We start from the raw sequence: 20,660 nt of genomic DNA on the forward strand, positions 1-20,660 counted from the left end.
TTTGTCAAAGTGTTGCGAGTACGTCACGGGTCGACGAGAACGGCCGCAAATCCAATCGGTGTACGTCGGACACAACCGAGGAATGTCTTCGCGCGTTTCACCTCGTCGAGTACAGATTGTCGCGTTGTTGTTGCAACTGTCGCGACGACACATTCGCGACGATTCTCTGGCAGTTTCGTGCAATGGACTGCTGCACATCCGCCCCTGCTACTCCTCCCTCGTCCACCGCCGACTCGTTCTTTCTCCCGAAACAAAAGCGATGGAGGAAGAGCGCCTGAATTACACTGTTACGTCACCAATTATTTACCCGCGTAGATGAACAATAGTTATTCTAACCGGCAGCCTCGTGATATTTTTAGATGGAGCAACACGATCTGCAAACCCCTTTTTCCTTCCTCCCGTTTTTTTAAAAGCTCTCGATTTAAAACCTCTGAAATAGCATGCGTTTCTTTTCGTAGCCCGAACAAGTTACCTATAATAACTTTTTTCCTAGCCAATTTCTTTCTATAAGTATATAAATAATAGTAAAAAATATATTTATTCTCGAAATAAATCGAATATCTAGTTTTCATAGATCAGTCAGAGATTAATTCCCGGATTCCTCTTCATGAAAAAATATTGCGATTGTCAAATCGATATTGAAACATTCGATACAATCGATTTGGATTTTCATGTACGATTCTCTAAGCAGCTTTTCTGACGTGTACAAAATGCATGAACAGTTTACACATATGCTATCTATTTCAGTCACGGAATAACTGACCGAGCATCGCTCAAGCGAACTAACGCAGATTGCGGAGATTACTCAACCGCGTTCGCTAAATTCGGCTCGCGATCGCGAACGATCCTTCCTCGTAAACGGTCCTTCCGTTGCACGCGGACGCTTTATAGCCATCGCACGGACGAGATTCACGTCGATCGTGAATGGACGATCGAAAACGAGTTATCGGGGGAAATGAGTCGATATTTTACTCTGACAAGCGCAGATATCAAATTTTGCGGTGTATTTATCGCGGCTGCTCGTTGGTCGCGGGCTCTTTGTCATTTCTCTTCCTTTTCCGATTTGTCCGCGTACGGCTTGCGATAATTCGGGCTTACTCCTCCCACATATTTCTGGTCGGCGGTTTACCTCTTGGAATTCGCTCTGTGCGCTCTGTCAATGCATCGGATAGAATTTACTCGCTCAAGGCTATGATCGATCTCGATGTAGTCTTCTATTCTATTGGTGATAGCCAAGAGCTGTATATCCAAATTTGAACAACGCGTCAAACTAGATTGCCATTCAAGCGTCATATCGCCAACAATACGCGTCTCGATACGTATCGGGAGTAATTTTCAGTCAGGCAGTCGATTCGGTCGTAAACCAAAGCGTGTCTCGTCTTTCTCCAGTTTCGTATTCGTCCACCCGTATCGTCGACCGTTGTAGTACTAATGACAATTTTGCATCCACAATATAGGTATTTCGGCAGAATACGTTCGTGGTCAGGTCAATCCCAAGTATCATCACGTCGTAGCGCCGGTCGCCACAACGCGCACGTTGCACGAACCGCGAATATTGTGCAACCAAGCGCAGATTGATCAACAAGCGAGTAAACGTTAGAAACGTTTCCGCATGTTGAATGCATAAAGGTTTATTGGCGCATTACGGCGAATTGCCTTCCCATCAGAAACGCATACAAAATGCATCGATGCAACAACTCGTTGCTTTATTTCTGTATTTTCAATGATCGAAATATTTATCGAGAATTTCTATTTTTTCTGTGTTTATATAAAATTTTATTTCTCTTTTTTCGCTTATTTGATATTCTTTTCTTTATCCTTGTGTGATTGTTGAATATTTCTGAAATAAAATTAAATTGCACGTATGACAATTAAAATGTGTTCCGCTCGTACTTATTGTTAGTCGCTAAACTAAACCGTGATGATTTTGTCGTATCGTTTAATTCAGAAATTTTATTCGCTATTGTCTGCGGCATAAGAGCCAATCGGAAAATCAAAGTTAAGGCGATTACATCGTCCGCCTATTATGAACACTCGATTGGTCCAGTCGATTCGCGCAAGGTAGAGGTAATTTGATAGATTTAGGTGCTCTTCAATAGATCCATTGATTGCAGAGTTTGATAATTGGAAAAAAGCTCCGTGAATTTTATTCGTACAATTTAATAGGTTTAATATAAATATTTTCCGTTAAAGTCACAAACATTCATTTTTCTTCCTAAAAGAAAGTGGAATTAAACTATTAGATTAGTTTTTAATAACGAATCTTAATTTAAGTTTATCGACTACATCGCATCAACCTTCTATTTGAAGCACGATTTGCATTAATGGACACGTTAACATGAACTTTATCAAACATAGTAATATAGTTGACAAACTAGTATTATACCTTACGCGCAAACCGCAACAGGCGATTAGGTTTGCAAATTACACTCGGTCGAGCGCAATCGATTGCAGCTGCCGATTACCGAAAACGTAATTAAATTACACAATGGCTATGATTTATAACCCAGACGACCACTCTTCCTGCAATTCAATCGGTCGACTCATCCTTCGGTTACGTATGCAATTCTATTATGCGTAGCGCAGCTGCGTAATGAGCAATGCAAATAACGCGCGCGTTGTTTATTGCACAAAAGAGTATTAAATATGTCCGCTTGAAAGCTGACAAAAGGTTACAAATTCCAGTTGTATGTATCTCACTAAATATAAAACGAATTCTTTGTTTCTTTTGTTTCAGTGTTTCTCGTAATTGCAATTTTTTTTAATTGTTTTATTATTTTTGTAACTGTTCTCGTGATACAATCCTTTCAATGCTTTTAAATGTAAAGTCAACGTATACTCATATGTAATGGTAACATTATGTCTGTCCCTTTGACTTTCATATTTGAACCGATGACATGGAAGCGAAAATGTACCGGTGGTATTTCGAAGCCGCGGTGGAACGTCGCATTCCAAATTTAAACAGTAGCTACATTACTTTCGTTAGACCTTCGTAGGTCGACAACCTCCGAGATTGCCTGCGGGAGATAACGAATCAGACTCATTCGTTAATTCGGTACTACAAACAGAATTCTCAATTGAAAATATAATAATAATATTTTAATAGGTATAATAATGTTTCTTCAGATTATATATCCTGATTGATATATCCTGATATACATTCAATTAGACAAATTGAGATCAATTTCAGGTTTATTAATATCTTATGAATTGAATAAAGTTCCGCGACAAATTAATCAACGTATTAACAAATTTATGTGTGCAGGACGAAATATCAGAGTGGCTCGAGATGTTATAATTAATTCAAGAATGTCGTCTGTGACCGTCAAGTCAAATATTCACTACAAGCTTCTAAAAATAACATAAACCGGCCTTAGCAGTACATTTCCATAACTGTTGTGGTTCGTCGACTTATGAACCTCACATAAGAAAGCCTCGATAACCTTTCAAAATGTCAAGAACCCAAAAACAGCTCGTATTGCACAGCCAAGGCTGACACGCGAGGCTGTTATTCTTTTAAATATCGCCCTTAATTGGGTGAACGAACCCAAGAATGCGACGAGCATACACTGGTCAGATGGTACGGTTATATCAACAAAGCATTACGGCAATCGAGTTAACCCAGGACGAGCAGGTAGTCGTGATGCATGCGCGAGGTATGCGTGCTTCCATCGTGTTTCTCCTGCAGCTTTTCTTCCGCCGCCGCCTTCTTCTCGCCCGTTTCTCGTTCTTTTTCTCTTTCGTTCCTTTTGCCTGACCGAAAGCGAGAGCTTGCCTGGGGAACTCGTTTACTTTCCGATCGAGAGGCGATCGACCGAGCGAGCGCGAGATGGTTACCTCCAAAGGGCCGACCAAACGTACGGACCTGACGTGATAGAACCTCGATATTTCATCGCGCGCGCCTTCGAATTACGTGTCCTTGTGCTCCTCACGCGAACAGGCCTTTTGCGAGCCTTCCCTTTCCTCTTTCTTTCAACGAGCTGTATGTCTGACGATTGGAAAATTATATACCGTATGACGTGTGGATATTACGGAGCGTATACAGTTTCTCTCGCTGATCGGAGCCTAACGTAAGTAGAAATAGAGGCGAAGAGATCTTTCGTTTGATTTATCATTCTAGGCACTTTTAAAGAGCACTTGAGATTTATGTCTTTTAGAATGATGAAACACACGATAATATATACAACGGTATGATTAACGATTTATTTTAATTGACATCGTGTCAATCTCTATTCGTCGTTCGATTTCAATTTCTATTTTAATATATAGAAATCGATCTATATTTTTTGTAATGAAAGAAATTTGAATATGAATTGAAGTGACGGATATAAAACAGAGCACGAGCTATTATTTCATGTTTTATAGAAATATGCGCGATGTAGAAATGGATTTCATCTAATAATACGAATCAATTTATATCAAAAATTTACATGAATATAAATGTACTCTATTTTCTCTAATTCAAATGTAATATTCATATGTATGCGTATATATATACACATATTCATGTTTACATGAATATATGTATACATATAAATACATATAAATATAAATATTGTGTAAATTTGATTGATTTGATGATTAAATATTTATGCTACTTAAAAATGATATTTTTTCATAATACATAAACTCCATAATATTCACAAAACTTTACCTTACAAAGCTATTTAAGAAGCAATTTAAGAATTATATTATACACACATATACATACACTGCATGTACATATACGCATATCTAATGTATATAAATATAAAAATAAAATAAAAATAATAAAGAACAAAAAAGTATTTCATAGCGATGTATAGACATGAACAAAGCCATCAGAATCGATTTACGGGAAACGTGCAACGGGCAATCGCGCTGAATTCGCGTATATATCGGTGCCAACTTAAGATAATGCCGTGGGTGCGGTGAAGGAGTTTATCGCCTACGCTCGTCGGGCCGAATGAATGTATAAGTACATATAGCGTCGGAGTCGCTATATCGTGACATTATGCAAGTATCGACGGCAGAATGCCAGCAGTACTATTGCAGGGTTAAGCTCGTCGTTTTAATGCGGCACAAACTGGAATACGCTCAATTATTGTGCGCGAATCCGGAAGCCGATAAGCGCGCGACGCGCCGATAACTCGTAGCGGGATTTGACGAGCCAGCTGATCGAACGTACGAAGCGTGTTGCATGTAAGCGCGGACGCAGCTCAACAGCGAGCCAATTAGTTCAGCGTATGATGCGCTAATCACAGTCAATAAGGCATAATGATACGCAACGATCGGATTTGTAATGCGTGATTACTTCTTTGTTCGATCGTTCCTGTCAGAAAGAATTCGTGTATTGATGGAGAAAAAGATGAAACAAAAGAAAATAACATTCTTGAGGGATAAACATACGATTCTTTGTGATGCTAAGAATTTATAAGAATTATATTATATTTTTACAAATATATCAATTATACCATATATATTTTCAGATCATGTACCAAATTCTCAGTCAAGCGGTTCTTGATTGCAATTATTAATTGAAATTTAACCTCATTAAAACATTTTAACATTTTATTTTTAAATTAAAATATTATTTTCGATAGACTGATATCAATTTTAGATAATATTATCATTTAATTTATTTTTTATTAATTAATATTGTATCAATTTCATAGAAATAAATAGAAAAATATTGATTTTAGATATAAAATCTAAACAGATATCAAATCTATATCTAATCAAATCCAGTCTTTTTTCATTTTTAATTTAATAATTCAATTGTTCTTTGAATATAACAGGTTTATTCTTTGAATATAGATTTTTCATCGAATGTCATAATTTTTACATAATGTCACGCATTTATAATTATAATACAACTATTTATTCTCTTTCTTCCTTTTTAATAGTTGTACAAAAAAGAGTGAGATTTTTTATCTAAAAGTATATATGGCATAAACTTCTAAATAAAATGTACGCCACTGATTTATAGCCTAAAATGCAACATATAGTTATCACAAGCATGCAACATAAAGTTGTATCATTACTCTTACAATTAGTATCAATGTTGAATGTTAGTCGAGCACGATTTTCCGTGGGAAAACATAATGAATCGTTAATAACACGCGAGATATTCGGACTGCTTAAGAATCACGTTGCATACAGGTCACCGGGATCAACTGTACATCCGGATTCCCTCGTTTCGCTCGATTGGTGGCTAATACGTGCCGCGAAACAGGTAGGAATAAATCAATGCGAATAACATAGGTTGTAGCGATCCTTATATCGTGTCTCGTTGCCGCCGTTGCCGGTAAAATCCCGCGGGCTCCAGCTCATCTCGCAGTATCTAGCGTAAAGTCTTTGAAGACTCTTGCGCGCGGAAAATGCTCCGAATTTGCATGTAGCAAAGCATCGTCCGGAAAATTCCGGTAACGAAAGCTATTCAAACTTTTCGCATCACGCGGGAAGCGCATCCTTCGCCCCGGGGGCGATCGTGAAAAAGGGGTAATCTTGAGGGTACGATACGCGCAAACTCGGGTAATTCGTATCAAAACCCGAAAAAGAACGACTCTCGTTCCGCCTTCTAACTCGATGCGAATTATCCCGAAGCGTTGCATCCGAACTCCCCGGCGTGTCGCATGTCGCGAGAAATGCCCAACGTTGGCACGAACTTGTTGCGAGATAAATGTCACGAAAATGGCTCACGTCGTTACTTGGAATCGCCGCTTTCGAAATTTCCGCGATTCCGCGGCATGTTCGAAGTCAATGGCACGTGAGATGCGGCGTCGAAGTTTGTCTCACGCACGGGAACAATTTTCGATAACGATCCACGCAGACAGCGAATTTCGCCCGATTTCGAGATAACAATGTTGACAATGTCGATAATTCCGCTTTGGACCTCTATCGAATAACAATTGTGTAGCAATTCCAAACTTAATCTCTGGAGATCGATTTATATCGAGCAAAATAAAACCGTCGCTCTTGGCTCGTCATAATTCAATGCCGATATAAATATTAACGTCGCAATATCATGACGCGACCTTTTTTATCTATATACGCTGACACGTGTATTGTTGCGCACAATTTCTATATAGTTTATAGTTCAAATTCCGAAGTTGAGTACAAGTGGAAAATAACTGCAAATTGATGATTAAGTTTTTAAATCCGTCGAATCACAGTTGCGCTATATAAATTCGCGTGCAAATCCCGATTCGTGCACACGTTTTACCCTTTATTACGGATCGTCGATTTTTAATCCTATTTCGTAGAATCGCTAAAACGAAACGCAATCGTACGTGTGACTTAAACCAGATGAAGAAACGGAAAAACAAGCTAAATCCGCATTTTTGTCTAGGTAAAAACAGCGCCTTCGAGTATTCTGCTTAGCGCGGACGTCCCTTGTTCAATTTTTTTTCAACCTATTCGCCTCTTGTGCCCTCTCTCTTTCCCTCTCACTAAAAGTACTCTACAAACGTGGAATTTTTACTACACCCTCGCGGTGTAGATCCTGACGAGGGTTCGTACGATGTCGCATTAAAGGCGAGCAGCGTTTAAAGGCGATCTCGCCAGCGCGGAAAAGGTGTTCTAGCCGCGGTTAAAACAAAACAAAAGACATGACACGTCACTAGAAAATCGTTCCATTACGAGGATACACTTTATATATTCATCTAATGTCATCTAATTATGTGTAAATTATAAATTTTATATCGCACAAAATATGACCTATTTTTATGCAATCATGTATATTTTTGTGTTATCGAAAATTAAATAACAATTTTTTACCTAACTTTGTGCACAATTCACATTGTATTGAGCTACATTTGTTTTTCATTGCTACGCGGAATTAATTAATATTAATAGCAGAAAGCGATTTCTTTAGTTGCTTGTTTTTCTTTGAAATGTTATCTTTTTTTATCTTTAACCCCGAGATATCTAATGTTTTCGTTTATTTCGATATATAATTTAATTATTGCGCAAACATTGCAACGGATGAGTAATTAAAAATAAATTATAAATGTTCCGACGTTTGAGATTTCTCTTGCACCTACAAATACCATGGAACGAGGTTGAGATGAAATATGCGCGTGATGTATACCGCGCTGCGAAATTAATTTTTATTCAAACTTACACCGCCATTGCAAGAATATTTAAAGCTAAGAATGTCTATTACGTACACGATTGAATTATTTAATTACACAAGTCATATTAACTAAATTCATCGCGATGGTGACAGACGACTGGAGGCGTAATAGTAGCAGATTAATACCATGAACAAATCGTGGAATAAAAACATTACACATTCACCTTTTTCTCGAATCGACGTGGAAGTCGATGTTATCTAAGAATTTACAGCAATGATAGTATGTGTCTTAATGATAGTATGCCATCTTTCTGTGTTGTTGAGCTTATCGGAATTACAAGGCAAATATGTCAGCGAGTTGTCTGGTTAATAATCATATCAACTTTTCCTTATCCTACGTCGAGAATCTCACTGGCATGAGCGATTAAAATCTCGGCTAAATGTGGAATTAAAAAAATAAACAATATTACGTATAAAAAAATTATTCACGAAAAAACGAACGGATTTATTGTTTCGAAATAAAAATGCGCAAAAATACGTAATCCGCTAAAATGTAAACAACATAGCTAAAACTGTGTGCATGATCGTACGTGTGTTATATACATAGATAATTCCTAAAAAAAAAAATATATATATATATATATATATATATTTATATAATCTAAAAATAATAATGTAGAATTATTGTGCATACGTAGTACTGAATATGTTTGATATAGACACAATTTAGTCAAAGTAAGAAAACGCGCAAAAACGTAATCCGTCAAATGTAAACAACTAAAACTGTGTGCGTGATCGTACGCGTGTACGTCAATATTTCATTCTTCCAGAAAAATAATCATTATACGTATATAGTACTAAATCTACTTGATACACAAATTAATATTTTTATAGAAAAATAAGAACACATCATTATGCGTATTTTAATATTCAATTTAACATCCAATTTTATACGGTCAATAAATAAAATCACGAGATATAGCGTTTAAACTGATATAAAAATTCTAACCACACATGTGTGCAATAAATATAGAAACGATAATATTTGCCGATTAAATGACTTATCTATCATATCTATTTTTTATTAGTTTTAGTATCTGATACTCTGATAATTATTTTCAGGGCGATAACGAATGTTACGTGAATCGAACGTAATATTCATCCTGCTTAAAAAATGTAACGACTTGTTTACGATCATATAATCGTTATTTATACATATAATCATTATTTATACATGTTTATAGTCTCATTGAATCGACGTATTTGCCATAAATACGCAATAACAGGTTATTACGCTATTACATTGCGCACAGATGTGATCGAATTTTCAAAGGATATTTATGTCAAACTTCATGGACTTACCGTTACGAAGAAAATTCTATAAAATTCGACGAATTTGATTCGATGAATTTCGAAGGGAAGATCTTTCTTCTCCTTTCCCCTGTGGTCCAGATTTACGGTTTGCCTTGAAAAGCAGAACTTTCTCTCTGTCCTTTCGTTTCTCTCTCACTACACTGTCATTTATGAGTCGCTTTTCTTCTCGCTCCTCTCTTCGTTAATCTCTCACATCATCGACTAAAATGCGCCGCGAAAGAGTTCTACGATATACGCGGAAACTTCAGACTTCTTCTCGTTTTCCCTCCTTCTATCTCCTTGTTTACCGTGTTGTCACACGAAATCGATCGCGTCGCGAGAAATCACAGATTCCGCGAAATTCGAAGGGACACGCGAAAAAGAGAGAGAGAGAGAGAGAGAGAGAAAGAGAGAGATTCATGCGTAGTACATTGATGCAACGTATGCGAGTTATCGTTGCCGTGCAGCAGCGAGCGTGCTCCCTCGGGGCGGTTTTTGTGCTTGGAGGTTAGGTCGAAGCATCTGGCGTCGTTTCTCGGACTTGTCGCTCTCAATTGTTGCGCCAAACGTCACTTTACGCGCTCACGACGAGACGTACGCGACGCGCACCGATATCACGCACGACTGCGAGCAACTGGAATTACGTGGAGCACCAAGTCGGAGCCTCAGCACGGAAGGACCGGTGAAAAACTGCGCGAAAATCCAACCATGCTGACTGCGCGACCGGCGTCAGACTGCCGCGAGAACGGAGCGGGGATTCAGTTGAGTGGCATCGCCCGGTTAGAGGAGTCGCTTCCCTCTCCTTCTCGCTCCCGCTGTCCTCACTCTCCCTCTCTCTCTCTCACCCTTCCATCTCTGTCGGCCGGCGGCTCGTCCCCCCACCCTCGCTCCCTACCGCCTTGCTCGCTCCCCTCTACTCGACCACCGCTCGGCTTCCCCACCGCCGCTAACTTCAGTGTGATTCAGTCCCCACTGCTGCGCAGTAGTGAAAGAGTTCGTGCGAGAAAGAGAAGGTCTTGTGCTGGTGACCTGTGGTGGTACGAACGAGAGAGAGACTGATAGTGCTTGTGTGGAGAGAGATGAAGACGAGCGAGAGCGAGAGCAGGTGACAAGTTTAGCGGAACGGAGACTGCGGCTGGAATCGCGAGAGAGAAGGCTGCGAGTGCGCAGTTGACCAGACAAAGATGGCGCGAGGTAAGTGAAGTATGTGTATATGTGCGAGAGAGAGGGAGAGAAATAGTTTGTGTTAGTGCCGCGTACGAAGGAGAGAGATAACGTGCAATGGCGCGACAAAGACGAACACGAGCGAGAGTACTACGAGTGAGATGCGCTAGTCGGACAGAGAGTACCGTCATTGTAACGATAAAGAGACTCGCCAACGGTGTATCGGTCGGAAGGAGAACGACGCGAATAAGCGGAATGCGCGCGCATGCGCCGTACGCTAAACTCGGCACGCGGTCGCGCCCAAATGCATCGCCTCGCGATTCACATATTGATGTACTACGCTCTTACACTCGCGGCGAGCCGATTGCGGCCGTCGCAAATGAGAGAGAGGATCGTAGACGCTAAAGACGGACGACGGTACTTGCTCTCGTATATACATCGCTTAGAACTGCGTAGGTAGTTATGTGAGTTTATCGCGTACGAGTTCGCCCAGAGGTCAACTCGCCGTTTTGATCGAGCTTGCACGCGTCGACGCGCTATCTATTTGCATGACGTGCGTTCTCTGTACAAGTTTAATTAGGATGGAAAACAATAGACTCCTTCGACCGTAGCACGATTTTTATTCTACACCTGTTAGTACAGTGGTTTTCTAAATATTCATATAAAATTTAATTAAAGAAATTCTTTTCTGGACGCGACCACGTTGTAGTAAACACTCGGTATTATTCTAAAAAAATATATCTTCGCGATTCAATAAAGAATTGAATATTATGTAAATATTTTAAATATTAAATTGCCTAAATTTTAAGGTATTTTTCCTCAGTGAAAATTCGATTATTTTTTTTCACAATTTTATTAGATTTTTTGACTTTAAATGTTTAAGCTTCAAGTAATTAAATTTCTCTCTCTCTCTCTCTCTCTCTCTCTCTTTGTCTTTTATTAATAGATATAAAATTTACCGAATAAGTTTTTATAATCAATTTTTGTATTTTGAAGATAAAAGTTTGCTGAAACTCCTTCATTTTCAATATTTAAATATTTAATTATCTTCAATGTATGAAAATTTTTCTACAAAGTTGATTTAAAACTTTCTTAACGATATATTTTCAAAGTTTGATAATTTTATGAAATATTCTAGCAGCTCTAATAACTAATCACTTTATAGATTCATCAATGCATTATTTATCTAGTTGATATCGGTATTTATATTTTGCGCGAGTTTTATTCATGTATTATTTTAGATTTTAGATGATCGAATTGGGTCGAAAGAGAATGCGAGATAACTTTCTATATCTATAACCCTCACGTGTTGATATACACCCTTTGAGAGCAATAATCGTGTTCGCCTGATTACTCTTTATTTCTACCGGTTTCGAGAAATAAAATCTATCGAAGCGAAATTAAAAAAAAAAATCCGTAATAAAAATCCGCAATATTTCTTTTGCCACGCATGTATATCAATAAACGCTTTTAGTAGAGAAAATGTGTGGGCAGTGATCCAATATAATTAGTCTGGATTTCCAAATCAAATCCAATCCATTCGAGCGTTGTTAAATTGATTTTCAATTAGGTGTCATCCTTATTAAGTGCATTCATGAATTTTTAAATGCAGGTAATCATATTTTTATATCTTTTCGATTTTCCCATTTAAATAATTACGTATCTAATTTAAGATGTATGTGTATGAATTGTGAATTTATAATCGTTGACATTTTAAATTCGAACATATCGTAAATATATAATGTGTTTTTTATTAAATAATATAATTTCACATATGTATATGTCACTTTTTGTCTTTAATCGCCGGATATAATATTGGAGAGTTAAAGTATATGAATGACGATTGTCACAATTTCTCACTGAGTTGATATTATGCAATATTTCTTGGCACATGGCTGGATCAGACTTTCGTGTCGCTCTTAGGAATTCTATCGCTTACTTTATTATGCAGCCGGTGCGATTGTAGCTTTCCTGCATTTTTCTGAATTCCTCGACGAACGCAATTCCATGTACACGCGACACACGAGACCGCGCTACGAAATAAGTCTGTGAAAATGCTGAGCCGCTGAGAGTTAACTAATGAATTCTGGCGCGGTTACACTAGCCGGACTCGGCTGCATATTTCGAGATTTTATCGTCGGCTTGAAATCAACCTGCCTGGCAGATGTTCTCTAAAACCTCGACCTCTCTCGCGCGCGTCTCCCGTCGTGCATCCTATACATCTCCCGTGACTACAGGGCTCTCTTGGGCCGGAGGAATGTCAGAGCGTAAGATGCTAAGTGCCGAGCATCTTATTCCGGTGCGAGAATTCGGGCGTCCCCGTTCTTCGTCGCGTTATGGCGAACACGAGCTGCTGCGTCTCAAATTGTGCTCCCGGGATTCGGATTATGTTCTTGAATTTCGGAGTATCATGTTCGAGCATGCGAATCGTCGGCGAGAGATCATAGTACTTGAATTCATATGAACGAAAAATACCAACGTAGAGAAGATTCGCATAGCGTTCTTGGATATTACAATCATCATCGTCCTTATGTAATCCTCTAAAAAATACTTTTTTAAATTATATTTACACAATTTCAACTTTTTATATTTTTATATGTATAATTTTACGTAAATATTCATACAAAATTCAATAATAGTTTTAATAACAATCATAAAATATATGTCTAACTTTTTTTTCTTAACAAACCGCCACTTCCGGTCAATTGGTTTCAATTCAGCTCTCGCTGTCTTAGAATATATTCCCATTCTCTTTTCCAAGCTCTTTTATTATGCGAAGTAACACTCAACGTAAGACGAAATCCCATGTCGGTAATTTCGTGAAAGTTAACAAGTTTTTAGCCGATTAGACTTTTAATCGTTACTACTTACTTTGCTGAGTGCTCCGTTTATCGCCATAGCCAATTAAAATTGCGATGCAAACGTCATTTTTGCTTGTTCCTCTCTCTCTTTTTCCCTCTCAAATCCTTCGAATTCTAATTACTAAAAGAAAAGGCAATGTTTTCGTAATTTTATGTACCTCCATTATTTTATAACACATAAAATATTCATGGAATATTTGAAAAAATTATTTTTCATGAATTTTTATTATTGTATTATCTTATAAAATTTAACCGAAATATAAAAAAGAAATACTTATTATTAGTAAAATCAAATACATTTCTTATACATTTCTTTTACTTGAAAAAATTACAAATTAATGAAAATATAATTAATTTTTGATGGTACCAACAGTAAAAAAATATGGTTAAATTTAAAGATGAAGCGATTTCAGATTTATTAAAATATGCGAAAATATTTTAACAATCTTGAATCGAATGAATTAGTGAAAAGAAATTACAAAGATATTGCGTTTTACTAAAGCATGTTTCAGTTGCTATTAATATTATGACTGAGCATTGTTTATGTTTAATAGTTGCCAGAGGAAAATTGTTTGTCGAGTACGCGCAAGTATATATTATATTTTTTCTTCTTTGCAGTTTACGAGAGGAAATGAAATTCTTTCTTTCTTCAGATATAGAATCATGTTTCTGCGAGCGTAATGATGGAAAATAGAATTCATCTCGTATATTTCTCTTTGCTTTCTATATTGATAGAAATTATCAAGCGACGAAGCGACGTATCGATTTTGAGTTCACTTCATATACTTCCGTAATTTATCGCTGAAGATTCTAAGAGCTCTTCTCTTTGTATCGAAAAGGATGCTTAACAAAATTCGTTCATTCGTAATTAAATTAAGTCGGTTATAGTAATGGAATAAATTCGAAATAAACACATCTCGAGTTATTATTACAATGAAAAATTTTCCCTTAAAGTCTTGATATATTAAAAATTTATGCAAATACCGCGTGTAAAATTATGCGTGAAAATTAACGGGAATGGTGTACGATAAAAAATTATAATACGATAAAAACGGGAATGAGTCCGATAAAAAATTTCTCAAGTTCATTTGTCATTTTTAAAGCATTTTCCGTTCGCGCGCGCGATATGACATTGTACCTGGCAATCGGTAAAAACTAGAAACGATATGTATCCAGAATGAAATTCTGTCTCCGATGGATTCAAACGGTATGTCAAACCGGTCCGCGATCGAATCGTGTACATAGTTCATACCGGAGGCGCCTGACGGCTTTGTCAGTAGACAACTCTCTTGTCCTTCTGTTTGTCTTGTCTCTTTTGAGCTGACATTCCATAGCGCTTGGTACTCTCTCTCTATCGGAAAGCGAAAAGCACGCGGATACAGTGTGTGCAGACGAAGCGTCAGAGTGCTGTGCTTCATCTCGGATGAGTTCTCATCTTTTCCGTTTCTCACGCACGCGATTCAATTTTTCTCACTTTGCTTCGTGTCGCGGAGCAATCTTCTTTAATGAGATTATAACTCATAAATTCTTGTAAAGTTTTTGTAATCTCGAGTAAAAAAAAGTATCGAGCAGAAAAAATATCGTTGCTTTCATACACCTGATTGTATGATTCAGATGATATTCTCATATTTTATTATAGGAAAATGGATTGTTTTTATGCCGGTTATTAAAAATTGACGATTTTTAATTTTTTTATTGGGGAGCATTTTCTGATATTAGATGCAGAGGTTAACGTCACTATTAAGGTGATGATAATCTGTTCCTACAAGTAACTCGTTAGTCGATATGTTCCACACCTGTTGTGGATACCACAAATGTGTGATCAAACAGGCACGCTACGCTTTGACGCATCGAAGGACACTGTACGTGCTAATTAAATGCGCCCTTTAACGTGATACAAGGTCCGCGTAGCATCTCGTACTGGATGAACACTTCGTAATATTGATTGATAGTCTAGAGAAGGGACATACAAAGGTGTATGTACAACAACACTTTGCTAAAATATTAAACATGTTACAAATGATTTTTTTATATTTATTATATAATTGCGATGTTACTGAAATAAATTACTAGTCTCTAGTATTCTAGGAGCCCGAATTATCACATGATGTATATTGTAATATAATCTAAGATTAACATCATTTTAAGCCGATGCTTCCCAATCAATTTTTTTTTATACCAAGATAGTTTCAAATTCTTGTTTGCTCGAAGTGGTAAATTGTACATTCTCCCTAAATTTATCGGCGAATCGTCTACATATAAACGGCTCGTTTTCATCGTCGGCGCTATTAATAATCGTTTGTCGGATCTTTCGCTGCGGGAGGAAGAGTGGTACATACCAGTCTAACGTACGACGTTAGCTCTTCAATTTACGACTAGCAAGTTATGCTATCCTGCACCGGCTGAAACGTATTGTAGTCATTAAGCGCCGATCGATTAAGCACTGTCGCGCGGATGTTTATACATCCTGCGACGTAGGTACATGTGCTCGCGTCTGATTTATCAACGGACTCGCGGCGCCCTTGTCTGGAAATTAACTGGCGGGTTACAGCGGGATGAAAGTGGAAATGGTAGCGTACATAGATATAGTGTACGTTTGTAGACGGGTTGGAAGTCCGCTGGCAATGGAACATTAACTAATTACCTTAAACTGACAGTCCTAGCGTTTCTGCAGCTTCCCCAATTCAACCATCGCTATCCCCTTATCGGGAAGTGGAGACAGATTATGTTAGTTAGCATGCGATTTAATTAAGTCTCTCTGACGCGCCGTTAGTGAAGATCAATGACGAGACAAACTAACTGTGAAGGTTGGACTGTTACGGATCATGCTGACGAAACGTATGATCGATTGTTGACAGGGCTCTTAAAAAATAGTAGATGGCTAAGTCTTAAGCTGCAAATCAGTTTGGGAAAAAATCATTGCGTAAAGTTTATATTATGTTATAATTCAATTTATTTAATGACTATTAGGATATTGCTATGATACAGAAAAAGACATTATGACATGAATATTTCAATAAATAAATATTTGACTGGCAATTCGATTTTAAGCGAAAACCTGTATAAAAATTTCAGACATTAATATCGATCATATCGGCAACAGAGACGGATGGTTAAATAGAATTAAATAAGATAAATGTTTACTTGCGCAGAACACTTGATACGATAGATAAAATCCAGGATTTCGCCGGGAGGCGGAAATTAATAACTTCTGGCGAAAATTGAAAGATTATGGAAATCCAACAAAAAACAAAAAATACGATGCATCTTATGCATGGTGGCGCATGGTTGCAAATTTCAAGTTAAGCTGCGAGATTCCTCGGCGAAGAACGGAAATCCGTAGACGTAGCTCTAGGTAGTCCTGTGCGCGGCTGCGTCGATACGTCGCGGTAACGATTTCTATTACAAAACGGATTTCTCATGCATCACCATGTCACATTGGTCTCCCGCCGGGTGCACCGTAAGCTCCTTTCCGCGCGCGCTTCTTCGAGGCTCTCGATCTTCCGTATGGCGTGGTGGATAGATACCGGCGACGCGCGACGCGTCTCCATGTGTCGATCGTGTTCCTGACGTGGCGAAAAATCGACGCGCGGCAGCGCGATCTCGGGAAGATACAGAAAAAGGGAGCGAGAGAAGAGATGGTCAGATCGAAACGCGAAACAGCTAAAGTGATTGCACGTCAACCACCTTTCTGCAAACTTTACGCCGTGCGCTACCTTCTTTTCTCCTCTCTCTTGTACGCCTTCCTTCTGTCCCTCGTTCTTCGATGATACGATCGTCGCGTCTCCGATAACGCACCACGGTTCGATCGTAAATCAAAACGCAGCCTTGTCAGGGACGAAGGTACCAAACAAAATCCATAAATTCCCACTCTACTGCGCCCGTAGTGGTTTCCGTCAGAAGTTCTCGAAGTTCCGAAAGTAGTATTTCTGCTGCTCGCATAGCTCCCCGACCTACGAGAATGGAGGTGCGCGCGTAAATAATCTAAGGATGAGGAGTTTGAGGGTACGCCAAAGATGGAAATTCGAGGGAACAAGGCTGGGTACTTGCTATACCTTACCTTAAACGTGAGAATCATCAGTGAGACGGGCAAGGATGACATTCGTTTAGCAAGAGACTGGAAAATGGGATGCTGGAGCGTTTATGATGGCAACAACGAAATATTTTATATCGTTCTTTCGCGTTTTATATCGCGATTATCTTACGGTTAATGGTGAAATTTTCAACACGTCATTGTCTTATTGTAAAGCAGAATACACTCGCTTTCTCGGGATAAAATATTGTACGCGGGGACGATACGAGAAGAAGTAAACGGTTGTAAAATAAGAGAAATTAATGGTGCAAATCGAGAAGAAACTATCTGCGCTGCATTTGCCTCTCTTCCCGTCCGTTTTGTGGATTCTCTATGTACGTGCAAAGTTTGCCAAATACGAGCATATCTCATTTTTCGGGGCGTTCATTTTCAAACTTTACGGAAAATTTAAATTTTTTTATCGTTCCTTGCACGGGATTATTTTTTGAAAATCATTGAATTCATTGACATTTCGTTTCTTTCGTAATCATACTTCCAAGCGTAAGGTCAGACACATAAATAAGAAGTATACGTGTAGAACGTTATTAATTTTCGCTCTTTTAACAATTCGAAGGAAGGAATCGGCAAATTATTCAATTTCAATCCGAAACAACATTTAACGAAAATTATAAATCATGTCTGCAAGTAACACCCCCTCTTCGTCGCGGATCGTCTATTTTCGTACAAAGCATCGAGGTATAACGCGGTTTTTCTTATAGTCGAGCAAAGATCCGGATAAGAAATCGGACTAATAGGGAATCAGTAGGTGCTTCTTCGACGACCCCCGATGCTGTTCGCACGAGTCCGCCACACGTACGATCATTTCCGCCTCACACCATCCGGTGGAGGATTTGTACCGCGTCGTTTCTCGTCGACGAGGAGGGTAATCGAACCGCGTTTCCACCACTGAAAGCGATATTACCAGTAGCTGGTGATGCAGTACCGGTCGTTCATGGAATTGGCCACGGACGATCGTTTTCCTGGGGCGTGCGAAATTAGGTCGGTCTACGCGTGTCCGTACAAAAGTCACGACGATCTGGGGCGGAATGAAATTGGCCGCGCGGTGACCAGTGTTTTCTATCTTTCTCTCTCTCTCTCTCTCTCTCTCTCTCTCTCTCTCTTTCTCATTGATATGCCACGGATGTCCGATTTCTCCAGAATCGAGAATTTCACAGGAATAGTAGATATATATTGTTCCATCTAAACTGTCGACGCTCGCAAAACGCAAATAGGAACATAACATACCGGATTTCCGAATATATCGGTAACTGATTTTTGCTTAAGGTATCGGTTTCTTTTGGCGTTATTATTGTTACGACTCGGATTTTTTTTGTCGATGAAGAAGTATCTAGGACCAGAAATACGTGCACGCTCGGCGCAAATCTGACATTGGAAATTAATGGTCCAAGTTAGATCGTATAATATTCTAGACTGCGCACACATATTATCTTAATTCGAAAAGTTTTTCAACGATTGCTCCATTCGTTGCTTATGGATCTTCCAACTTACCAATCCAATTCCGATTCTATGATTTATTTTTGATTCTATGTTTCTCATTAAAGCAAAATAGTGCCACGTAGATCTTTATATTTCACGAGCATTTTACATTTTATAGATTTTATTATATAAATATCATATAGTTTAATTAGTAACGCGTATAATTTGCATTGTTTTTAAATGAAAAAAATAGCGTTGCGTTAATATACGGCGAATATTGAATTAATTGGGTTATTATTTAATTGATTCGCCGGAACTATTTCTTTCATAATATATTTTCATATTTATTATTTTTATGAATTGTATTATATTTTTATAAGAAAAGTAAAAGAGAAGGTTAGGAATTTATAAGAAGCGCACAAAAATATATATTTAAATTGTACTGTCGATGATGTTTTGACCCTGCTCTGGATCCTTTTCAAAGTCAAATAGGAAAAACATAATATTATATATACATATTATGTAATTTTATAATATTAAGTTTTTCCTATTTGACTTTGAAAAGGACCAGAGCAGGATCAAAACGTCGACAGTACATTTTAAACATATATTTTGCGCTTCTTATTGTATGTAAGATAAATAATTTTACAAAATTTCTATCATAATATATTATTAGTATTACGCACTATTACCTGCGTCCTAGCCTTCTTTTGCTTCTTATTTGATTTGAATCATTTTTACATTTTTATATTTTTACTTTTTTTATTATATTTTTATACATTATCGATTATTATTATGTAACTAAAAATTGAATTTTTGATAAGCAAATATAATTGTACGTACGTAAAATGATTTTTTAATTAAAAAAGCTAGAATATAAACAATTATTTGCATAAAACATAAAAATATTTTTTTTGTTTTTTTTTTTATACTCCATTTTAGTAATTAAAGCATTCTATCTATAAGCTCTTAGCAACTATATTGATCGCCCCGTGCATTGTGCTAGAAATTTTACATCATTCCAAAACATAGAAGAAATCATACGCCAAGGTAAAATTTGTTTTGTATATTCTGTCGGTAGCATATTTCAAATTTTTTAGTTTATTTATTTGTAACTGTGGTTATGTCGTCTACTTTTTTCTTTTAGGCAACGTTTTTTAATCGTATAAAGTTATTTCAACGCGAAATCATATCAATGCTAAATAGAATTGTAACAGGATTTTTTTCTGAAAATTTTTAATTACACTTAACGATACTGTATTTTCAAATGTCAGCTTATTTTTCTCACGTATATTCGTGGGATGTTTAGATCGCGTAATTAATGCTGAGTATGTTCGTCGCATATTATAAAAACTTCTAAAAACAGTTCTCAATATGTTTCTATTTTTTCTCGCGGAAAAAACGGGCGGAAGAAGAAAGGCAGATGCAACATACCTGGGGTCCATGCGCTTTGGCCTCTCGACAGTATGAAATTCTCCATTTAGTTGTAATACAAAGTTGAACGCACCTGGTTCTTTACGGCAAGAGCAGCGACGGCGTTGAAATTTTCACGCGGCGTATTATGAAATTCTGTGGAGTTTTCTCCAGTTGCAAAATTCGATGCATCCCGCGACAACGATGCGAGACACGATCGTCGTGGTACTCCGGCGTCAAAGCGGATATTGTGCATCGCCAGCGGGAGGAGGGGTATCGATAAAGTTCTTTTCCGTACATTTTC

At 37.8% G+C, this 20,660-nt stretch overlaps 1 protein-coding gene and 1 long non-coding RNA gene across 6 annotated transcripts in view; one reads left to right on the top strand and one right to left on the bottom strand.

The window, feature by feature from the left end:
- The window catches only part of LOC105247912 (bifunctional heparan sulfate N-deacetylase/N-sulfotransferase), a 209,188-nt gene that overhangs the window by 88,051 nt on the left and 100,477 nt on the right, over window positions 1-20,660 (bottom strand). Inside the window, exon 1 of one of the 2 annotated variants that reach the window (XM_011252373.3) lies at window positions 9,419-10,143. The exons of the other annotated variant lie outside the window; for it this stretch is intronic. The gene's annotated coding sequence lies outside the window, so the exon portion shown is untranslated. Of the gene's footprint in view, window positions 1-9,418; window positions 10,144-20,660 lie in introns of those variants that run through there. 2 annotated transcript variants of the gene reach the window in all.
- The window catches only part of LOC112638458, a 118,882-nt gene continuing 108,604 nt past the window's right edge, over window positions 10,383-20,660 (top strand). For all 4 annotated transcript variants that reach the window (XR_003123008.1, XR_003123007.1, XR_003123009.1 and 1 more), the window contains exon 1: window positions 10,383-10,603. This is a non-coding gene — a long non-coding RNA (uncharacterized LOC112638458). The remainder of the gene's footprint in view (window positions 10,604-20,660) is intronic.

The sequence above is a fragment of the Camponotus floridanus genome, unplaced genomic scaffold (assembly GCF_003227725.1).
Source record: "Camponotus floridanus strain SB8 unplaced genomic scaffold, Cflo_v7.5 scaffold30, whole genome shotgun sequence".
In the NCBI taxonomy this organism is placed as follows: domain Eukaryota; kingdom Metazoa; phylum Arthropoda; class Insecta; order Hymenoptera; family Formicidae; genus Camponotus; species Camponotus floridanus.